Source organism: Protopterus annectens, chromosome 10.part0, assembly GCF_019279795.1.
Source record: "Protopterus annectens isolate FY-2018-M chromosome 10.part0, PAN1.0, whole genome shotgun sequence".
NCBI classification, from domain to species: Eukaryota; Metazoa; Chordata; order Ceratodontiformes; family Protopteridae; genus Protopterus; species Protopterus annectens.
In genome coordinates, this window is record NC_056744.1 from 1,328,298,248 (window position 1) to 1,328,320,218 (window position 21,971).

The following is a 21,971-nucleotide window of genomic DNA, read 5'->3' on the forward strand; positions in this document are numbered from 1 at the left end:
GAACTACCACAGCTAGCAGGTGAAAACAATCAGACTGAGCATATTACACAGCCAGTACAGTAGGCCAGCACAGCACAGCACGTACAACTCTACAAACAACATTCCACCATGTTTTTCTCAGACACACTGCAACACTGTAGTATACTAAGAGAAGTGAAAACTATTAAAGCTTAACTGAGACAACATAATGTTAGGGACTGCCTTTGCTATTATACGTCAACATATGCAACATGTGGAGGGTTGTGCCAATGTGAATGCTGCTCAGCAACACACAGTGAGTAGACGGAGAAGAGTGTACAGGCACAGGGTAACCTACCAGGGGCTACATGAGCTGGAGATAGTAGAGCACTATAGAGTGGACAGAGACCTCCTGCAAAAGATTGTGGAGCTGTGCAGGCCAAGTCTCACACACAGAACCAATAGAGGGAAACCTATCCCAATGGAAACCAATGTATGTGTTGCCCTAAGGATACCAGCAACAGGTACCTTCCAGAGATCAACTGGTGATATGATGTGAATTTCACAAACATCAGCATCCAGGGTACTGCACCCGTTCATGAATGCCATGTCAGCACATGTCAGTGATCATGTATATATCCCCAATTCCATTGAGGTATTGGGCAGCAATATGTATCTTTTCCACACAATAGTGGAATACCCTGAGTACTGTGTGCAATACACTGCACGCACATATGCATCAAAGCACCAGCCGGTGAGTGTGGTAGGGCCTACATCATCCACAAGGGCTTCCCCTCCATGAAGTAGCGGTTTGTGTGTGATGGCCAGCCATAATACTGAATGTGTGTGCTGGATGCCCTGGAAGCTGCAATGCTTCCTATATGTGGCATCTGACGTAGCTGTACAAAACATTTGGCAATGGGGACAACCATCATGGTCACCTAGTGGGGGATGCTGGATGTGCAGTTCAACTGTGGCTGATGACACACATCAGAAATGCACACACACATGAACAGGAATGCCATAATGAGGCACACGCACAAACAGAAAATTTAATCTAGCATGTGTTTGTGTCGCTCAAGTCACAGTTCTGGTGCCTGGACACATCTGGTGGAGCATTAAAGCACTTGTCAACTACATGTACCAGAATTGTCTGTGGCCTAGGTCATCTGTGTCTCACACACACACACACACATGACTGTTTATATACATAGAGTGAGTGACTGTTCATGTATGTGTATTACTGCAGAACAGTTCAAACACAGCAAAGTCTGTCAATAATGGACATTCATCGTAGTTGTACAACCACCTTGGAGGATATGCATGCAGACCTCTCATTGCTTATGTGATACAGTGATGTACTTCAAAATATCATTGTAAATGCAAATATCAAATGACAAATGACATAGCACTTGACTATATGTACACATTGTTACCCAGTATACGTATTGGGGTGTAATACCTATGTGTTACTGTTGGTATAGTATGTGTAGTAAATGTGGATAACTAACTCTTTTTAACCTTATAGGTTGACAGCATGGGTTGGATAACACGTATCTGTCTGTATGATACCCTTGTGTAGAATAACTGTGTCATGTGCAGAATGCATTGTAGGCCACAGTATGAATTTTCAGATGTGGACAGGAATATCCCTATTGTCTTTGCTTGTAACTAACATGGCTATATGTCAAACAGTAATGGTCCCAGCAATGTGTGGCGGCCAATACCAGTGCGTACTGGTATAGTATAGAACATGTAGGATCCACATGCTACTGTGTGTCCTACATGTGTGGGTCAGTTGTGAAGATATCATATAACAATTGGTTATTCAGACTGTTGAGGACATGTCTACTACCATAATGCAAAACAATCACAGATAGTAATAGTATCACCCACAGCACCGTGTAAAACCATAGCAATCACACATGTGTAGGCAAGTACAATAATATGTGTAGTGTAATGCATACTGGCCACCAATAGAAACTATGAAGTGTTAACAGTGTGTAATAAAGGGCATGTCACCATTCCAATGTGTCCACTATACATGTACATGCAGACAGTGCACCTTCACCATGTTCACAAATAAATACATGAAAATCTGTACTACACACATCACACACGTACTGCACACTCTGAAACACATGCTGCCAATACTACACACTTCAGTCAAATGGCACATGGATGGATAATACATCTTCAGAATTAACAGTGCTGTACACTATACTACACTGATGATCATAAGCTGTAATGCATAATGCCTGCTTACATACACCTAGAAGGAAATCACACTTTGTGTTAACAACATTTTAACATTATTACAGTGCTATGATGCCACCCTGTGCATCAGCACCATGTTAGTCTGTACCTGCATCAATGTTACACATTACAAGAGGTGGCACAGGTGTCATCATATGCACAGGGTATGTAGTTTCTTTTCCAGAGCCTATCATTGAGCCATCCAATCAACATGTATGTATTTGTGTGTGTGTGAGGGACAACAGGTTTTGCATGGCCCAATGATGATGCAATGTGTGTGTGTATGTGTAATCCCTAGCTGTTTGTTTTATGTATGTGTCTGCATGTACACAGTTTCAGCATGTGTCAGCCATATACTGGAGGTTGTGGGACAGTCACAGACTGTACCTGCCAGGCTGTACATATCGCCATTTCTGGCCATGGACACCCCTCCATGCATTCAACAATATTCCAGTCCTGCACCTGGCAATGTATACACATACATTCTTGGGATCTGTATCACAACCTATGGATAAACGGGTGTCAGTAATGTTAACCTGATTTGCATAGTATTGTCACTTAATGCATAGTTATATGAGCCATACTCATCCTCCAAAGTAATAACCACTGCTGACTGTTGCTGAGATGTGCACACAACCATTTAAAGGTGCTGTACTATCATTGTTTTCAATGTCCCTTGTAATACCCAGCAACAAAATAACTGGTAACTACACAACTATAACCCAGGATCACTACAGCACACAGTATGTGCACTATCACAGAGCCATAGCAAATTTAGATGCATCCAAGGTGAACACATACAGATAATGCAGCACATTCAATAGTGCTAATATCCACATACATATTACAAATATATATATATATATATATATATATATATATATATATATACACACACACACACTTGGCAGGGCTGGGAGTTGAACATACACCTAACTACCTTATCACACTACAGTGTTACACATTTACAGAATGCGCTACCAAGATTACTGAACACAGCACTCCCAGAGGCATACTTCTAGGTGGGTGACATCATCCGCAAAGGCAAAGACACCGATAGGGAATGTATGTGTTGTGAGGCATCTAAAAGCATTACTGTGTCCCCAGGCAGCTGGAAACAAACACACACACACACACTTGGCAGGGCTGGGAGTTGAACATACACCTAACTACTTTATCACACTACAGCATTACGCATTTACAGAACGCGCTACCGAGATTACTGAACACAGCATTCCCAGAGGCATACTTCTAGGTGGGTGACATCATCCGCAAAGGGAAAGACGCCGATAGGGAATGTATGTGTTGTGAGGCATCTAAAAGCATTACTGTGTCCCCAGGCAGCTGGAAACGCACAAACACACGCACACACTTGGCAGGGCTGGGAGTTAAACATACACCTAACTACCTTATCACACTACAGCATTACGCATTTACAGAACACGCTGCTGAGATTACTGAACACAGCACTCCCAGAGGCCTATTTCTAGGTGGGTGACATCATCCGCAAAGGCAAAGACGCCGATAGGGAATGTATGTGTTGTGAGGCATCTAAAAGCATTACTGTGTCCCCAGGCAGCTGGAAACAAACACACACACACACACTTGGCAGGGCTGGGAGTTGAACATACACCTAACTACTTTATCACACTACAGCATTACTCATTTACAGAACGCGCTACCGAGATTACTGAACACAGCATTCCCAGAGGCATACTTCTAGGTGGGTGACATCATCCGCAAAGGGAAAGACGCCGATAGGGAATGTATGTGTTGTGAGGCATCTAAAAGCATTACTGTGTCCCCAGGCAGCTGGAAACGCACAAACACACGCACACACTTGGCAGGGCTGGGAGTTGAACATACACCTAACTACCTTATCACACTACAGCATTACGCATTTACAGAACACGCTACCGAGATTATTAAACACAGCACTCCCAGAGGCATACTTCTAGGTGGGTGACATCATCCGCAAAGAGAAAGACGCCGATAGGGAATGTATGTGTTGTGAGGCATCTAAAAGCATTACTGCTTCCCCAGGGAGTTGGAAACACACACACACACTTGGCAGGGCTGGGAGTTGAACATACACCTAACTACCTTATCACACTACAGCATTATGCATTTACAGAACGCGCTACCAAGATTACTGAAGGCACACTCCCATAGGCATACTTCTAGGTGGGTGACATCATCGGCAAATGCAAAGACGCCGATAGGGAATGTTTAGAGAGTGAGCAGTCTGAAAGCATATTACTGTCCCAAGGTAGACGTAGACAAACACACGGCAGTGCAGTGATCGGGGCAACTAAATATCTACGGAGTACTACAACACTACATAGATACAGGACACGCCAAAGACAGTACACCCTTCAAGACAGCAACCAGTGTGTTCAATGTAGGCATCCATCGTGACATTGAAAATGGACATCTGTTGCCTGGATGACCACCATCGCTATACAGGATGTCAATGGCCATGCCCACATGCTTAGTATCACATGTCTGTGTCCATCTACACAACGGCATACTGGGCATGCTCACACACTTAGCAGTTGTAAAGGGCCATCTTGCATGCACACGGATTCTAATCATGGAAGGGTGCAGTTTGGAATGTACTGTGTGCCCATCTACACAATGGCATACTGGGCATGCACACACTTAGCAGTTGCAAAGGGCTGTCTTGCATGAACATGGATTCTAATCACAGAAGGGCGCAGTTTGGAATGTACTGTGTGTCCATCTACACAATGGCATACTGGGAATGCTCACACACTTAGCAGTTGCAAAGGGCCATCTTGCATGCACACAGATTCTAATCATGGAAGGGGCAGTTTGGAATGTACTGTGTATCCATCTACACAATGGCATACTGGGCATGCTCACACACTTAGCAGTTGCAAAGGGCCGTCTTGCATGCACACGGTTTCTAAACACAGAAGGGCACAGTATGGTATTACTGTCTCCCACGTACATGAAGGCCACTCACATGTATTGACCAGTACACACTCAGGAGCTATCACAGATGTCTCCGGTGCAGATCACAGAGATACACACCACAATCTACAATGTAGCCGTCACACATCACCATGTCATTGGACCAGCAATACATAGACATACATTAACACAACACCATGTGACTCATGACCAGTGGACTGTACATAGGACTACAGCAACTGTGCAGACTACGGCTCTACACATACCAGGGGCCCTGGGTCTTACACAGCTGTGACAGATGACTGTCGCTGTATACCAACAAACATACATGTTTGGCTATGTCATACATGTAATTGCAGTGGATATGTGCATGGACCACATACACAACACATATGTACATAGCATAGCTTTTGCTGTCCACTGTGCAGACAAGTGGCTAGAGCAATCATACGCACGCAAATGGAAGGTGGGTCCTTGGCTGTTGAATGCTAACAGTACATGAGGTAGCAATGTTGGCCGAGGACACATTCCCTCTGTACTAGTTACCCATGACAACCATCATATCATACAACAGTTCATGTGTTATGTATGTCAACACACATGTCCACCAATTGCAATACATACAAACATGGCTACATGACAGGCATGTAGGACCAACACACATGTACAATCTGTAGTGTGCATGCAGCTACCATGCATGTACAGTAGCTGATGTAAGTAACTCATCTGTGCCTAACTACAACATGCAGTTGCAATGCAGCCCCATCATTGACACCTGTATATGGTAACATACTGACAGTACGGTAGGATGTACAGCAGGTATGGATGGATGTGTGTACATAAAGTGGTGATGCACCTGTGTAGATGGATGTATGCTGGGGATGACTCACAGGTGTGTCACACGCCATCCAACCATGACATGTGCAAACAGTACGCTATGTTACCGTTACTTGATGGTGGAGACATAACACCTACACAGCGGTACGCTGTTACTGACAGTACGTCACTTGACACCTGTAACACTTACATCCTCCCGTGTGCATATAGCGGCACAATTGCTGAAGGTAGCATTGGTACACATAATGTGGCCAATACTGCTACATGTCTGTCAGACGTATCATCATATAGCCAGTGTATCATTCACAGTACTGCCATGTGTGTTTGCTTGTGTGACCATATATGCCACATATGGTGTGGAATACAACCCAATTGTCACACACCCCTGTACACTGTTGTAGAGATCTGTACATACTGCAGTGTGTAAAGCATGACGTAGGCAGATGTGGTGTGTGTATCACACACATCAGCTATCCAAATGTGTACGACATTTGTGGTCTCCACAGTGTGCATGTTTATGTAGGTATGTATGGCTGTCTGGTGCATGGAGTGAGGGTGTATGCTACCATACAGAACACACAGGATCCCTAACTCCTCATGGTGATGCAGTCCACTACCCTGTTGATGCCATCGGTCTCAGCCGCACTGGCTACCTGTACATGTTCTTTCCCTATGTCACATCATGTGGGTGCACAGTACTGTGAGGGTGATGACCACATAGGCAAGGGTCCTCACCTCAACACTATGGGGTGTGCATTATAGTGTTGTTGACCCCATTAGTGTGAGTATGTTCCTGTAATGTGACAGGGTATTACTGCTACACAGTGAGGCCTCATGCTATCAAGTGGCCTGTAACATTATCATTGGCCTGACTGCTGTGTACAACCCCTGCACCATGTCAACATACCTGTGATGTGACCTGGTATGGATGTCACGTCTCTAGCCACTGTAGCCTATTAAACTGCCCACATGCTTCTGGATCAGTATATGTGTGGACATCTGTGGTATGTTAGACTTTCCGACAGTCAGGCTGAGGCTACGTATAGCATGCTGATATTGTCATATGTGCCTGTGAGTACTCCACAGTTACACATGGGAGACTGCAAACAGTGCTACCTGTAGGCACATGAAAGTAGACCATAAGGAGGGAACCAGGGCATCATTACCAACATGCTGTTACTGTTGTTACCATGACACATACTGTGAACATATAACCATGCATGCTAAACCTGTACTACATGGTATGTCTGGTGCCTGTCAACAGTACACAACTAATGTAATATACACGTCTCTCACTATTCTCACACAACTAATGTAATATACACTTCTCTCACTATTCTTAAACAACTAATGTAAAATACACTTCTCACTATTCTGTTCACCCTGTGCATCAGACCATTTGAGCATGTCCCTGCACCGATGGTGTGGATGACAGGGATGCAGCACAGGCTTCATCATATGCACAGGGTGATAATGTTTGCCAGGGGCATAGGCTGCACCAATGGAGGACATCATGTGTGTGGGTAAGGGCCAGTGATATGATTGGTCATGTCTGTTCAGTATGCATGTGGGTGTTGTTGTGCCCTACAGATGTCTATGCTGTGTGCGTGTATGTGTGCACACAGTTCTGCCTTTTGTGAGGCCTACATGGGGTATTATTGACAGCTCCAGATTGTACAGACCAGGTTGTACAGCTCACTGTGTCCGGCCACGTGACCTGTGCCTGCCATGGGTTGCACAGGCACTACCAGGCAGAGGTACAGATTGGCTACTGTCCGATGACACATGTCCACTGGAACCATGTCCCTACTGGGTATGTCCAGGGCCATGTCCATGTGGCCTGCTGTGTCCTGGTGTGGACAGCACAGCACCAGCTGCACTGCTACTGCTACCAGCACTATAGGAGCGGGCATGTGAGGTGGCATGCTCACGTTGACCTGCACTAGGTGGTGTGGCTGGCCTAGGTCCACGTGGCCTACGCCTCACTCCTACTCCTACCAGATGTTCCAGCACAGACAGCTCACGCTCGCTGATTGACATGCCACTGTCAAGGATTTCGACCATGTCACCCAATCACCTGTCCAGAACATCAGCAATCTGCTGTTGAGCATTTGCCAGTGCCTGGCTGTTGTCATTTAGGGTATGGATAGCAGCCCTCTGCAGCCTCTGCCCTTCTCTGGTCTGCCGTTCAGCACATGCCTGTGCCGCCATTACAGTCTGGAACATGCGTCTGGTGATACCAGCTGCTGCGCTCTGTCCTGCAGCTGCATGTCTACCAGAGGTCCTCCTATGAGCAGCACTGGCCACATGCCTGTGTGGCACATCTGCAGTCATTACACTGACACCATGGTGTGTAGACACACCTTCTGTAGCCACCACACGTTCCTGTTCCACGCTAACAGACGCTGACTGTCCTTCCTCTATGGCCACTGGTGATGCGGTATGTGTTGGCAGCAGAACTGTTTGCGGGGAAGAGGGGGACATAGCTGGGATGGCAACCATTGGCACAGATTAAGCCCATGACAAACCTGCCTCTACCTCATGCATATGTTCATCACTGCTAGTATCTGTGGGGACACTAATATCAGATGGACCGCAGGAGGGTAACGCACCTACATCACCTGTGAATGCAAAGACATACTGTAAAGGACAATAGACACAGACACACAAACACACACAGACACAGACACACAGACACACACACACACACAGACACACAGACACACACACAGACACAGACACACAGACACAGACACACAGACACACACACACAGACACACACACAGACACACACAGACACACCATGCATGTGATTTGACAGATGGCATGCAGCATGCCTGTAATACAGTAGAGGGCATGCAGCTCAGACACTAATAGTGTTAGTAAGCATACCTCCCTGGGGTGCATACTACAGCAAGCAGGTGTCATATCAGTAGCCATGCAGTTCACACAATCATGGTAGTATGCATGCATCCCCGTGATACACCATGTGGACCAGAACAGGATAATGGTACACATGGCTGACGTGACCTTGACATGTACTTTGCTGATGTGTGCATTAACATGCATACATCTCTGACACAATGGTGTCCTGACACATGTACAGCATCGTAATGGGCATCACATTGCGGTGTTGTCTGTATGCCCTACCGATAAAATGCATGTTTAGCAAATGTGCATGAGCATGGAAGGGTAGTGTGAGCCATCTACATTGCTATACAGTGTGAAGTACAGACACTGTGCCATTGCATGGCATCATGAGGCATCTATATTGCTGTACAATGCATAATATGTACACATTGCATAGCCATAACAGCACACATACCCATGACATAACTGTGGATTGTGACCCACGATGCTGAGGTGTATACACACCAAACCATGCTGTATCAAGTGACAAGTCACTGAAGGACCTACAGCTGACACCCCTGCACAACAACTACAGGGTCTTAGCTGCCTGGCAACCATGTCCACACATAGCGGACATGTCAATTCACCATTTCCCACATGACATTGATGTACCACACACACACACACACACACACACACACACACACACACACACACACACACACACACGAGGTGCACAGCTAATGGTGATGTCCTACAGCAGCAAGGGAAATGTACAGTATCTGTGGCCTGATGTGGTGTCAATGTCTGTGGAAGCTGTACAGGTGACTACTGTCATGCTATGACACAGTCGTGATGTTCAACTGATCTTATATGGTAGACTTCAGTGACACCTCCAGTAGCTGTGCACAGGCTGTTAGGATGTCCAGTGTACCACATCAACTGTATAATCAGTCAACTAAGGCTATAAGTGGACCATGTGTGGACAATGTGCAACAGGGTGTATACACATCACATCTACTGTGTGGCTACGTGTTTCTGGCCATCCCACATAGCCATGTGTGCAGATGTGTTGGCCAAATGTGTGTGATGGCCATCTATCTCACATGTCTCTGTTGTCCCATATGACATATACCGATAGATGTCAGATATGTCACCATTCAGAGGGCTATGCAGACAACGGGTTGTATGTTTGGTATGTGGGGTATGGGTCATGGGATAGTGTGACAATATTGAAGCCAGAACACTACATGTCTGGGACATTTCAGATGGCACATCACAATGTGTGCACCCAATGCAGGGGCATACAACACATTGGTGACACCTGTGGGCTGCCCATATCACAGCTCACTGTGTGGTACTGTTTGCGTACCACACATGTTGTTCCAATGCATACTACATATGCCTCCATTGTAGAGCACCTCCACCATTGTATGCACAGCTGACCACACATGAAGCAATGACAAATATTGTGGTTTCAAGTTGGCGTATCATTTCGTTTGTATATATTGCACATGGGTGGCCTGTGTGAATGATGGGTGCTGCAAACTGTATATCGTGACTGGAATGAACATCAAGTGCGCAAGTGTTAACTGGCCACATGGCAAATAGATCTATGCATTAACATGCCTGATACTGATGATAGTCTCACCTGCAATGGACTCATGTCTGTGCGGCACACCAGAGGTACCTGTATAGGGGTGTCACAGCAGTATGAACATTATCCATGACTGTATGGCAGCCACAGGGTGCACTGTGCATGTTAACACATTCGCCTGTATAATAGCATATAGTATGCACATGTGTGCATACACAGGGTAGCACACTGTAGTATGCAGCATGTGTGTCCAAATACCTTGCATATGTTGTTACTTTACATACTGTACAGTGACACATGCAACTAAATGGGATATAATATCCATATGTGCAGTACTGACTTACCAGGCAACTCCAGGCTCATTGGCTGGGAGACACCCACCTCCACGATGGCAGCTAGTATTTGTGGATGCTGTTTTGAGGGTGTCCCTAGACTGGCCAGTAGCTCCTCGATGTGTGTGAGTGGGGGCTGGGTTAGTGGCCCACCACCTGTTCCACCTTGTTCCCTGACAATTGCAGTGGCATGCTGTTTTGCATGTCATATCAAGTCCTTGCAGTGTCTGCGCACCTGCTGGTAGGTGCAGTTATGGCCACCCACATCGTTCACCCTCCTACGAAGATCCTGCCACAGGTCGTCCCACTGCTGGGCATGCTGTGGCACATGGCTGAACAACACCTCATAGTTCTCATGGAGGTACGGGATGAGGACATCATCCTCCTGGCGGCTGTACGCTGGAAGGCGTGTACGAGGCATTGTCTGTAAGACATAATGATGGTAACAGGTCACAGTTTCAGAGATGTACAGAGATACTGCTGCACATACATTTCTATGACATCTAGTACATCTGCACAGTTATCTTTGCAAGTCATCATGACATTGACACGACTGACGTGTTTGTGTCACACACATGTAACACCAGTTGTGCATTAGATATCATCACCATATATGTGTGTCACCTCATTACAGTGTTCATACTCCATGTGAATGCTGTCTTGATGTGGGCATGTCTATTTGCCTGCACTGGTGTTCTTACCTATCTGCACATACCTGGATGTGTCCACGGTAATGCTGTTGACCTTGATGCTGTGTATATGTCACACATCAACACAGACACAGCCTTAATGGACTTGAGCAGTGACAATGCACACATACGCATGGAAACCTGTACATGCATGTGTTTTGCCATATACGTCTACACAGCACTGTACAGCTGTTCAACATCCTGCCATGGATCGCCTGTGTTGCGCATGTGATAGACATGGGACAATGGCTAGTCAGACGTCATTCGCAGGGATGGTTATGAACCATAGCATGTACGGGGAAGGTTTCCTAGCTGTAACAGCCAGTATGCCACCGCGAGGTGCATCAGTGCCACATTACTGATCCGGACAGTTGATACTACATCTACCATGCGGCCATCACACCATGTATGACTGGGATGACATGTGCAGCTTTGATGGACAGGGTTGCATGGTTTGGTGGGAGTATGTCACATGTATGGCACAGGGATCTGTCCAGCATGTGGTGATCCTAGTATTAGGACGGTGGATGTCCATGACTTATGTCATACAGATCAGGATATGGACATGTAGCATGTCCATCATCAGGTGTAGCAGATGTCTTTATGCAAGATAGACAGCATGCTGCATAATGGAGGTGAGGATTGTGAAGGCTGGTATCGCCCATCCACGCATGGCCATTACCCCTTAAAGGTGATATGTGATCCAATATTGGTCACCCCAGTGCTGTATATGCCTGTCCAATGATCTCCGTGCTCATGGATGGCACCCTGTCATGACATGGGTACCTTGTATGACTACCTAAAGGGCCTGAAGATGTCACCAAGTCAGGGAGGTGTACTGCACAGCACCATCCCTTACACAGTGTCCATAATGATGACCACAGCCTAGGTGGTAGTTAATGTTCACCTAGCGGTGACACTGCTGATATCATCCATCAGAATGTGCACATATGTCACACACCTCATCCACACAGCCCATTCTGTATGTTGTTCACAACACTGACACAGCTATTCCTCATAGGTCATGGCCATTCACATCCTTACATACACAGATGCCTAACATTTGTCTGTGTGGTATGGGCTACAATGAGGGTGGAGTACAACACATTAAACCTGTTCTACTGTAGCTGGCACTGGTGTGATATGCACATGTCACTCTGGCACCTTTTGTAGTTGTGAGTCTGTCAACAGGCCACTGGTAGAACACTCCTGTGACATACAAAGATATTTGTAATCAAACATCCGTACTGTCTTGTACATCTGTACTGCTAACATCTACAGTGATAATGGTTCATGGATATGCACACCATACTCAGCAGGGTTATAATGCAGTGCCACACATTATGACTGTCGTCACCACTTGTGGGTGATATTATCCAACACCCTATCTGTATTGTATGGTCATGCTAGGCACTTGTTCAGAACTTGTGAGCATGTCATAAGCTACTGATTAATATAGCACCCATTCCACACCATTTCCCACAGGTACACTGGCTGTCCTAAGATTTCCAGCTTGCTTATGGTACAACAGCTGTTGTACACACATAACTCACATATCCTGTGAGACATGGTTGTATATACAGGCATGTCCAACTGTCATGTACCAGTGCTATTGCCTGTCTATAAGATGGATATGTCGTACATGTGGCAATACAGCAATTGTCCCATGTACACATTCAATGCTCACCTCCCAACATATGACACTACAGCCTGTGGGGGATGCACTTATGCAGCCCTGCTGGGGGGTAATGCTGTCACCAACCCTGACTGCACCTGACAGTCATGTTGGGATGTGTAACATTCGCAACACACCCCACTCATCACATAGTCTCACATGGTCTCCACCACAGGCCACATATATGTGGACAACGTGTGCAGAACCTCTCCATACTCTGTGTAGGCACCAGAGGCAGACCCCATCACATAACACAACATCACCAACTTATAGCCCACAGACAAATGTGTGCCCATCACATACAGCCAATAGGGTGTTATAACATACACAACGCACCAGTCATAGGTGACTCTGTAGGTGGTCACACTGCAGTTCCCCACAGCAGGCTACACAAGGCGATAGTTGCTTACATCTTGCTGTCAGGTAACTGGTTCTGCAACATAACCTATGCACCCATGCCACACCTCACCAGGTACGATGTGACTTGTCATGCTCCATGTTAGTGTGACAGCCCTGAGATGCCACTTCACAGACTACATGTGCAGGGACATGCAATAGCTCGCCAGTCTTGTAGCCCTGAAGGTGTGGGCCAAGCCGTGGGGAGCATTATGCATTCATCCAGACCCGATACCACTGTACAATGACTGACTGTGTCACTTAACAGTTGCCTATGCTTCTGCTGTCATTCCACAGGCATCTGGTATCTGTCCGCTTTGACTGACCTGGTCAAACACAATGCTTTGGCACAGATGACCTGCATCTGTCAGCCCTGGGAGTACAGCTCACATGTAAGGCTCTTGCTGCTTCTATACTGCCTGTCTTGCACAATTTCCAATAACAGTCACTGGCAGAACGGGAACTGGCAAGCAAGACATGGGGTCATGTGACACTATGCTTGCATCTTCCTCTGTGACGCACGCAGGCAAGGCACACCTTATAATGCACCACTCCAATATCCCTACAGTGACTGGAACCTGCCTCTAGGCTCTGCAGAGCACACCTGCAATGACAAGTTATAAATAGACCATACCTTTCAGGCACATACCTGGACTGGCACACCCACAACTGAGGTGTTCCCACATCCCACTATGTTGTACACACATCCTGGCTAGTTACTTAGCACAATGCATAAGAGGTGCTCCACGTGCAACTAACTGTGTCCGGAACTGCTATACACATTGTAACAAGCTACAGATTCCACTACATACCCCACGGTTATCAGACCTTATTTGTTGGTGTACTGGACAGTAGGGCTCAGACAGCTACTACTGATGTGTGACTGACACTAACCCACACTTAACTGGGATAGCCACTCATGTACCGAAACATCCATGAGTCATAACCTCCACTTGGCTGGATAAACCCATACACACCACCTCCAAGACCAACATTAACCTTGACATGAACACTACCAACATGTGACTGGGGTTCCAAACCTGGGGTCATCCCATCATTGGTGGATTCCGAACATATGCTAATCAACCTTGTTAGCCACATCCCGGCACCACACCCTTCACGGCATGCACATTTCATGAGTACCACAACACCTACTACAGACTTCTTATGACAGAGGTTGTTAATGTCATGACACCCCTGCAGATGGACAATGCAATACAAATGCTGCAACATACCCCAGTGCACTTCAGTAGCATGTACACGACTGCATGGATCATGCTATGCCTCACAGAGCCATGATGGTACACACCAGGTAACAGACGCCACTCTGGTGGTCAAGTTCCATGGACATAATGTACAACAACAGGTGGAGGCTGTTGCACAGTGGTGTACAATCCCATGGGTGGGGTAGCTCACTGGTCAGCCTCGGTAGGGTTACGGGATCCCTCATCACATACTCCATGACTAGCGACATAAACATTACTGTGACACATTCCGGGGTGTACCACAAGGCATTATGGTGGTATGTCAGTAGTCAATGTCAATACTCACATCTGCTCTCACATACAACAGTCACTCAGGAACATTACAGACCCAGGTGATGTTGGCAACATGCTGGTGGAAGGATTCAATGCTAACATTACACCCTCTCACTCACTACAGGGACACAATCCATGCAGGAACATTGCGGTGTCCCTGCGGTCACACCTCCACAGTACTAACCTGCACTTTATATGTCCTGGGACACTGGCCCCATGTCACCTTCCAAAGTCCCAGGCTGTGATGTCCACAAACCTCTGAATGACATGTCTCCCCACTAGGCCACCATATTCAGTAATAGCCTTGTATCAGACATTGTGGCCCCTGAATGGCACACAGCAACATTTATCACACTCCACACAGATGGCACCACAATGCACGAGTGGGACTATAGTCCTACACACCTGACTGGACTGTTCTGCATGGCTATGGGGCACATCATCAAGGACTTCATTCACAGAGACATTGTCGGGCTCTGGTCCTTTGATGCCACCTGGGTTGGACTTGTTAGGGCCAGAGCATAGCCCCTACACCTGGTGGACTCCTTTCATACAGTTACCAGGGTAGTTGATGATGGTACGGGAGTCCACATATCCTACATTGTCATCTCATTGCCTTTCAGCACCGTTCTCCATTCTGGTATTGACAACATACACATCCACCTGCACATCGTACCCTATGTCTCAGGATGTTATGCAACGTGGCTCATGGACAGGACACACAATGAGGGTAGCATACCATAGTACCTACTGCATTTCAGTTACATTTGGCATTCTACAGTCCTCAGTCATAGGGCCCCTCATGTTCAATATATGCTCCCCTGAGGTACAGGCTAGCACAGAGGGACTTTCCCTGCCTAGCTTTACAAACCCCTGCATACAAAGCACCATGATTGATCCACCAGCTGATACTGACTCCATCCATACGGGTGTCAATGTGACAGATACCTGATATGAATATCATGGCCTCAAGCTGCATGACACAAGGTCCATGGACATCACCTTTGCATTACACCATTCATCCACTATCACATAGGTGGTAGTCCCCTACATACATGTCACGTTGTACATGTTTGTAGTACACACGTATGCCACACCCACTCCTGTAATTACCATATTGCCACTGTGGCGTGGATATCCTTCTACATGGCCACACTTATCTGTACTGGGTGTGTAGCTGGTACATAGGCACCCATTGTACCTCTGAACTCAAGACTTCTACACACATTCAAGGGTACACCACCGCATTTAGGGTGTACCTTACACAACAGCTACAGCTTTACATACCACAACATTAACACGCCATGATGTTTATTGAGCTCCAACAGCTAAGGTATGCGGCTGAACTATGGACACCATGTCTGTACATATTTGCATACTACATACTCAGGGGTGACCTCTGCTGAACAGACAGGGCCCATGTCCACAACAATATTAATGGATATACTCCACATACACGACATACGCAAATGCCACTGTGAGCAACATGCTCATGGATATATGCGCACATGCAACAATGAGTGGGATGTGCTTGAGGGTTACATTCCCAAACCGGACACTCACCATGCTTTGTAACATGACTCCTATGTACATCACGCAGGGACACTCAGTAGCACTGTTCATGTGATACCTCCCTTGGTGTTTGGGAGACACATGTATGCCAGGGATCACTGCAGTGGCTGTACTGTGCAGAGGTGCAGGTAACACATGGTTCTGCTGATCACAGGACACTACCCTAGAGATGTGCCACTGGTGTGAACATTGTAGTTGTGCTTACACATTGACTTACCAGACTGCATAGTACCCCACTATGAACCTGTGAAGCTATTACATGTCCTTTGTGCATGGTTACTTGCTAGCCCTTCCATTTAGATTAGCTATCATGCTATTACAATGTCCCATGCCTACAAGCCATATGTATCCTGTTATTGTACATGCCAATAGACAATACCTTTGGTATGCATGATATGCCTGTTATGCTGTGTAGAATATCTGACATATCTACCTACAATACTATACATTACACATATTTTACATATTATCCCATATTGCAAAGCATACTTGCACAGCAGGACCACCTTAGACATGTCATTGTTGTTATATGCCCATACACATGCCTACTGTGACAGTATATCAACATATACTATCCCTGGTTATGGCACGTACTTGTTGGACATACCCTACCACTGACAGCAGGTTATATGTAATTGTTCTGTTTAAAGCCCTCATGTAGCATCCCTTGTGGTGTCTGTGATGTGTACCTTGTGGACCACTGCTGGACACACAGTTTCTACAAGCTTAAGTATGCTCAGCAAGACATCACTACATAAATACCTTTTCCCATGTTATGCATTGCGGACACTTTTAATTAATTCAAACCAGGCTATACATACAGTAGATAATTAATACAAAACATGCTATACATAAACTTACATACCGAGTGTTCTACATACCTTGTTATCATTACAGACTTTCGTCTCTGTCTCTCTCACACTGCTTACATGGGTATTTTGTATGAGCATACGGTTTGAATGTCTGGCAAGTCTTCCTTATATACGTCAATACCTGCAATATGTGGTTTCCTGCCGCCTATTGGTGTTTCTGAGTGGCTAATTACTTGCATATCAGCTGTGCAGCTACTCCATTCACCAATTGCATGGCAAATGTGGGGTATAATTGACTTCTGCACTGGGGCGTTGCCCATTTGCCCTACCTTCGGGGAGACGGCCTGTATTGTGTTTTGTTATGTGTAATTGCAACTACTATGCATAGAGACAAGTATACTTTGGATTCATGTCCCCCGTGGATTGTGTATGACAGCTAGAGTATGTGGTTCAACATGTGGGTGTACCTGTCATCCCAACGTCTGTTAACGGACTATTGCAAACAAAACCTGTAACATCGCCGTTTGTTCCATTATACAACGGCTGCAATTTTGCATGGCGCCTTTAACTGTGTCTCTCAAAGGGTATGTTGACGGTTCTGCAGTTGTAATTGACTGACTGGATGTTTGTGCTGTTATTACAGTCTGTATTGCTATAGTTTCTAGTGTGGGGGATGTCGGTGGGTGTACGTAGCATATACAGGTTTGTGGGGCTTGCATGTCTACATATTCCATATATATGTGTGTGGGCTCCGTCCCTAATTAAAGAGCTATCAATTAGTAAACTTATGTTACAGGATTGTACATTGGGCCGTTGTTAATTGGTTTCTATATAGTATGCAGGTGAGGTTGATACTTCCTTACCTCTGGAATTGCAGCGATATGTAAAGGGATATGTCTACATGACAGCAATCCCATGTATTTCTGTCCCAGATATTTGCAGTCATTGCGATTGTGTTGGTAATAGAACCTCTTTGCCATGGGTTGCCACCTTTTCATATGGCCATTGCTGGACACTTCCGGGACACACAGCGGTGTTTACAGGCCAACACATAGCCATGGTCAGTACACAGGATAGCACATACTTTTATCCTCAATACATACCTATTGTTGTGGGACTTTGGCTACTTATCATATTGCATGTAACATTCACATTTCTTACATACAGGCATAACTATTTAAATGCTACTATTACATTATATATGGGACATATTAATGTCCTACGATCTCAGACATTTGCCCTTTGTAATGTTTTATGTCAGGACACACCTGCCCAGGGAGGGGCTGTCCCTCCTAATGTGGGACAGGTGGTAACTGTATGCCTACGGCTAGCTATACCCACACCTGCCATAATGATCTACCTCCAAGTTGGCACTAACAGACACATGATGCGGAGACACACACACACATTACAGTCACACGGGGACGCACACAGCACCCTCAACACACACATACACAGACTAGGGCACTCACAAACACAGTTGAACACAGTACCTATGCGGACCGCAACACCGGCAGCGGTGACTAATTATCCATTCATATCATCATACTATTACTCGTGGTTTTACTGTTCCAGTACTGTGTTCTTTCGATCTTTCAGCTTCGTGGTTATGCATGTCGGTATGTTACACATTCCATAGTTGGCCGTATCCTAATTATTTGTACCTCCAAGGTGTTATGAATGTCGTTGACCTATCTATATATATTTGCAGATATCGCTGAATCCGTATATATCAACATATATCACTCTATCGCCCTTTCTATCTGTATTATATATATGTATATATGTGTACACACACACACATATATATATATATATATATATATATATATATATATATATATATATATATCTGATGGGGAAAGTGACAGGCAAGCTACACCTTTCATTGTGAACTTGTTGGTGTATACTGTTTCCTGGACTCTGCATGTTTGTGTCTGTACCTGTCACATTACACACCTGCCGTAGGTTAGGGTTGCCAGCTGTCCCACTCTGTGAGGGACAGTCCCTCTTTGGGCAGTTGTGTCCTGCAAAATATTTGTAAACATGGCAAATGTCCTGTGATTTTAGAACATACTTATTTCCTATAATTTATGTAATAATCGCATAAAACAGTTATTCTGTATCTGAACCAACAAACAGAATAAGTAAGTCAACATTACAAGAATGAGCTTTTATCTAGGCAAAACTGTGCAGTTCTGCTTTTTGTACTGGACGGGTGTATGTGTCAGCCTGCAGACATCTGACGTATGTCCCATATTAGTCATTTGAAGAGGTGGCAACCCTACCATAGGTACATCTTGCCTAGCAATAGTGTTGGGTGATTCGATACATGATTGCATGTTCTACACCTGGCAGTGGTCATTTTACCCTTCAGAGCAGGCGCTATTAGTACAGGGGTGAATAATGGTGGTTTCACCTGTTCTGGACATCATTGACCGTGATCTACGCGATATTCGGAGTAGCTTACCCCTGTTTCGCGCATATCCATATAGTCATATTTAAACGTCGCTTACCAGCAGTGGGCAATGCATATTCCTGGTAATGTGTGCTAAACATGATCTGCTGACCTGCATCCGACATGCATTACTCGTGCCTTCGGGATTACATTACATCCCTTGCAGGACGTGGGACCGGGAACATGCACGACGGTCACTGCATTTAACATATGGCCATCTGGGATTTGTACACGTGTTATGTCATTTTGTACATGGAGTATACTACGGCTGTTACTCCATACTGCGCTCACATGGGTAACTCAGTTAGTTTACATATTGATGAGTCCAGTTAATGGAATGTCCATGTGATGTTTACTGGATGTGCTCCAGCATTGGGTATGTATATCTCAGTGAGCCACACACGATACTGTGCTACACCTTTAAACGGCCGTGGGTGGAGCATGCTGGGGTGATGAATACTTGTCATGGGTACACCCCATGCCTTGACACAACATCCATGATTATATTATGTGGAGCCCCTCATTAACACAGCAGGGATTCTGTGCTGAGTGTGTGTAGAACAGTGCTTACACACATGTGCTCCCACGATTGCCTCTGCTCCTCTACGCGACAGTTGGTTACTCAATGTTGTGGCGATAGCGGACACTGTTTGCCCCATTTGGTGTATGGCCTCTGACAATCGGCCTTGTACCTACCGATGTACCTGGGAACCTATACACACAGCACCACCATATGCTGATAGGCGCATGTACTGTTCAGGTGTTGACATTCTGTGTTCCAATAGCTGTTGTGTGTACAATATTTGAGGGCTGCCTATGTAGGATTCACACAGTGGGCCACCTATACATTATAATTTACAGGTGGTCGTGCTTGTGTGCCATCCATTTTACTGTGTGTGCAGGAGGAGAGGTGTGTCAGTCCGTAGGGGTCTACATTGTCAGAGTATGTGCTATACGTTCCCTCTTTGCCAAGGCGTAGGCATATTGGGCACACCTCTGTCTGCCTACTGGGGCTGGCACAGTGTGTTCATGGTCTGAATCCCTCTGTGCCTGTGATGACCTTGGCAATTGCGGTGGGCTATGAGGGCTTTCACCATTTTGTCCCTGCTGCAGCTGTTTCCACAGGATCGTATTATGTAGCATGGCACATACTATGACGATGTGGGCACACGTGCCTGGAGAGTACTGCAAGGCTCCACCAGATGTGTCCAAGCACCTGAACCATGATTTCAGCATCCCGAACACACGCTCTATGATGATTCTGTTTTTTGCGTGTGCCTCATTATGGCGTTCTTGCATGGGTGTGTGTGCATTTCTGATGGGAGTCATTATCCACAGCTCCAGTGCATAGCCAGCATCCCCCATAAGGTGGCCATGTGGAATGTCCCCCCTGACAAATACCTGATACAGCTGTGAGGCATGCCAGATATGGGAGTCATGGTAGCTTCCAGGGCTGCCAGCACACACTTCCATGATAATGCCCTGGGCATTGCACATGACCTGGCAGTTGATGGAGTGGAATCCCTTGAGGTTTATGTAGCATCTACCATGCTCACCGGGTGGTGACTTGCTTTGTATGTGCGTGCAGTCTATTGCACCCAGTACCTCCGGGTAGTGAGCCACACGGTGGAAGTGATGCATATTGCTGGCCAACTCCTCCTGAGTTCGGGGGAAGTATATATGCTCATTGGCATGTGGTAACATGTCATCCAGGAACTGGTGTAGTACCTTGGATGCTGATGCCTGTGAGATCCCCATTATATCTTCAGTTGGCCTTTGAAAGGTACCTGTGGCTAGTATTCACATGCTTACACATACCTTCGTGTCCACTGGGATGGGTTCCCCTCTGTTATTTCTGGTTCTCAGGCGAGGCCGGCACAGCTCCACTATTTGCTGTAAGATATCCCTGTCCACCCTGTAACGCTCTACTATCTCCAGATCATGTAGCCCCTGGTAGGTTACCCTTGGTCTGAACACTCTTCTCCTCCTCCGGGGCCTGCGGTGGTTGTTGGCATCATCCTCCACAACACCGTCAGTCTCTAACACATGCAGATGAATCACAGC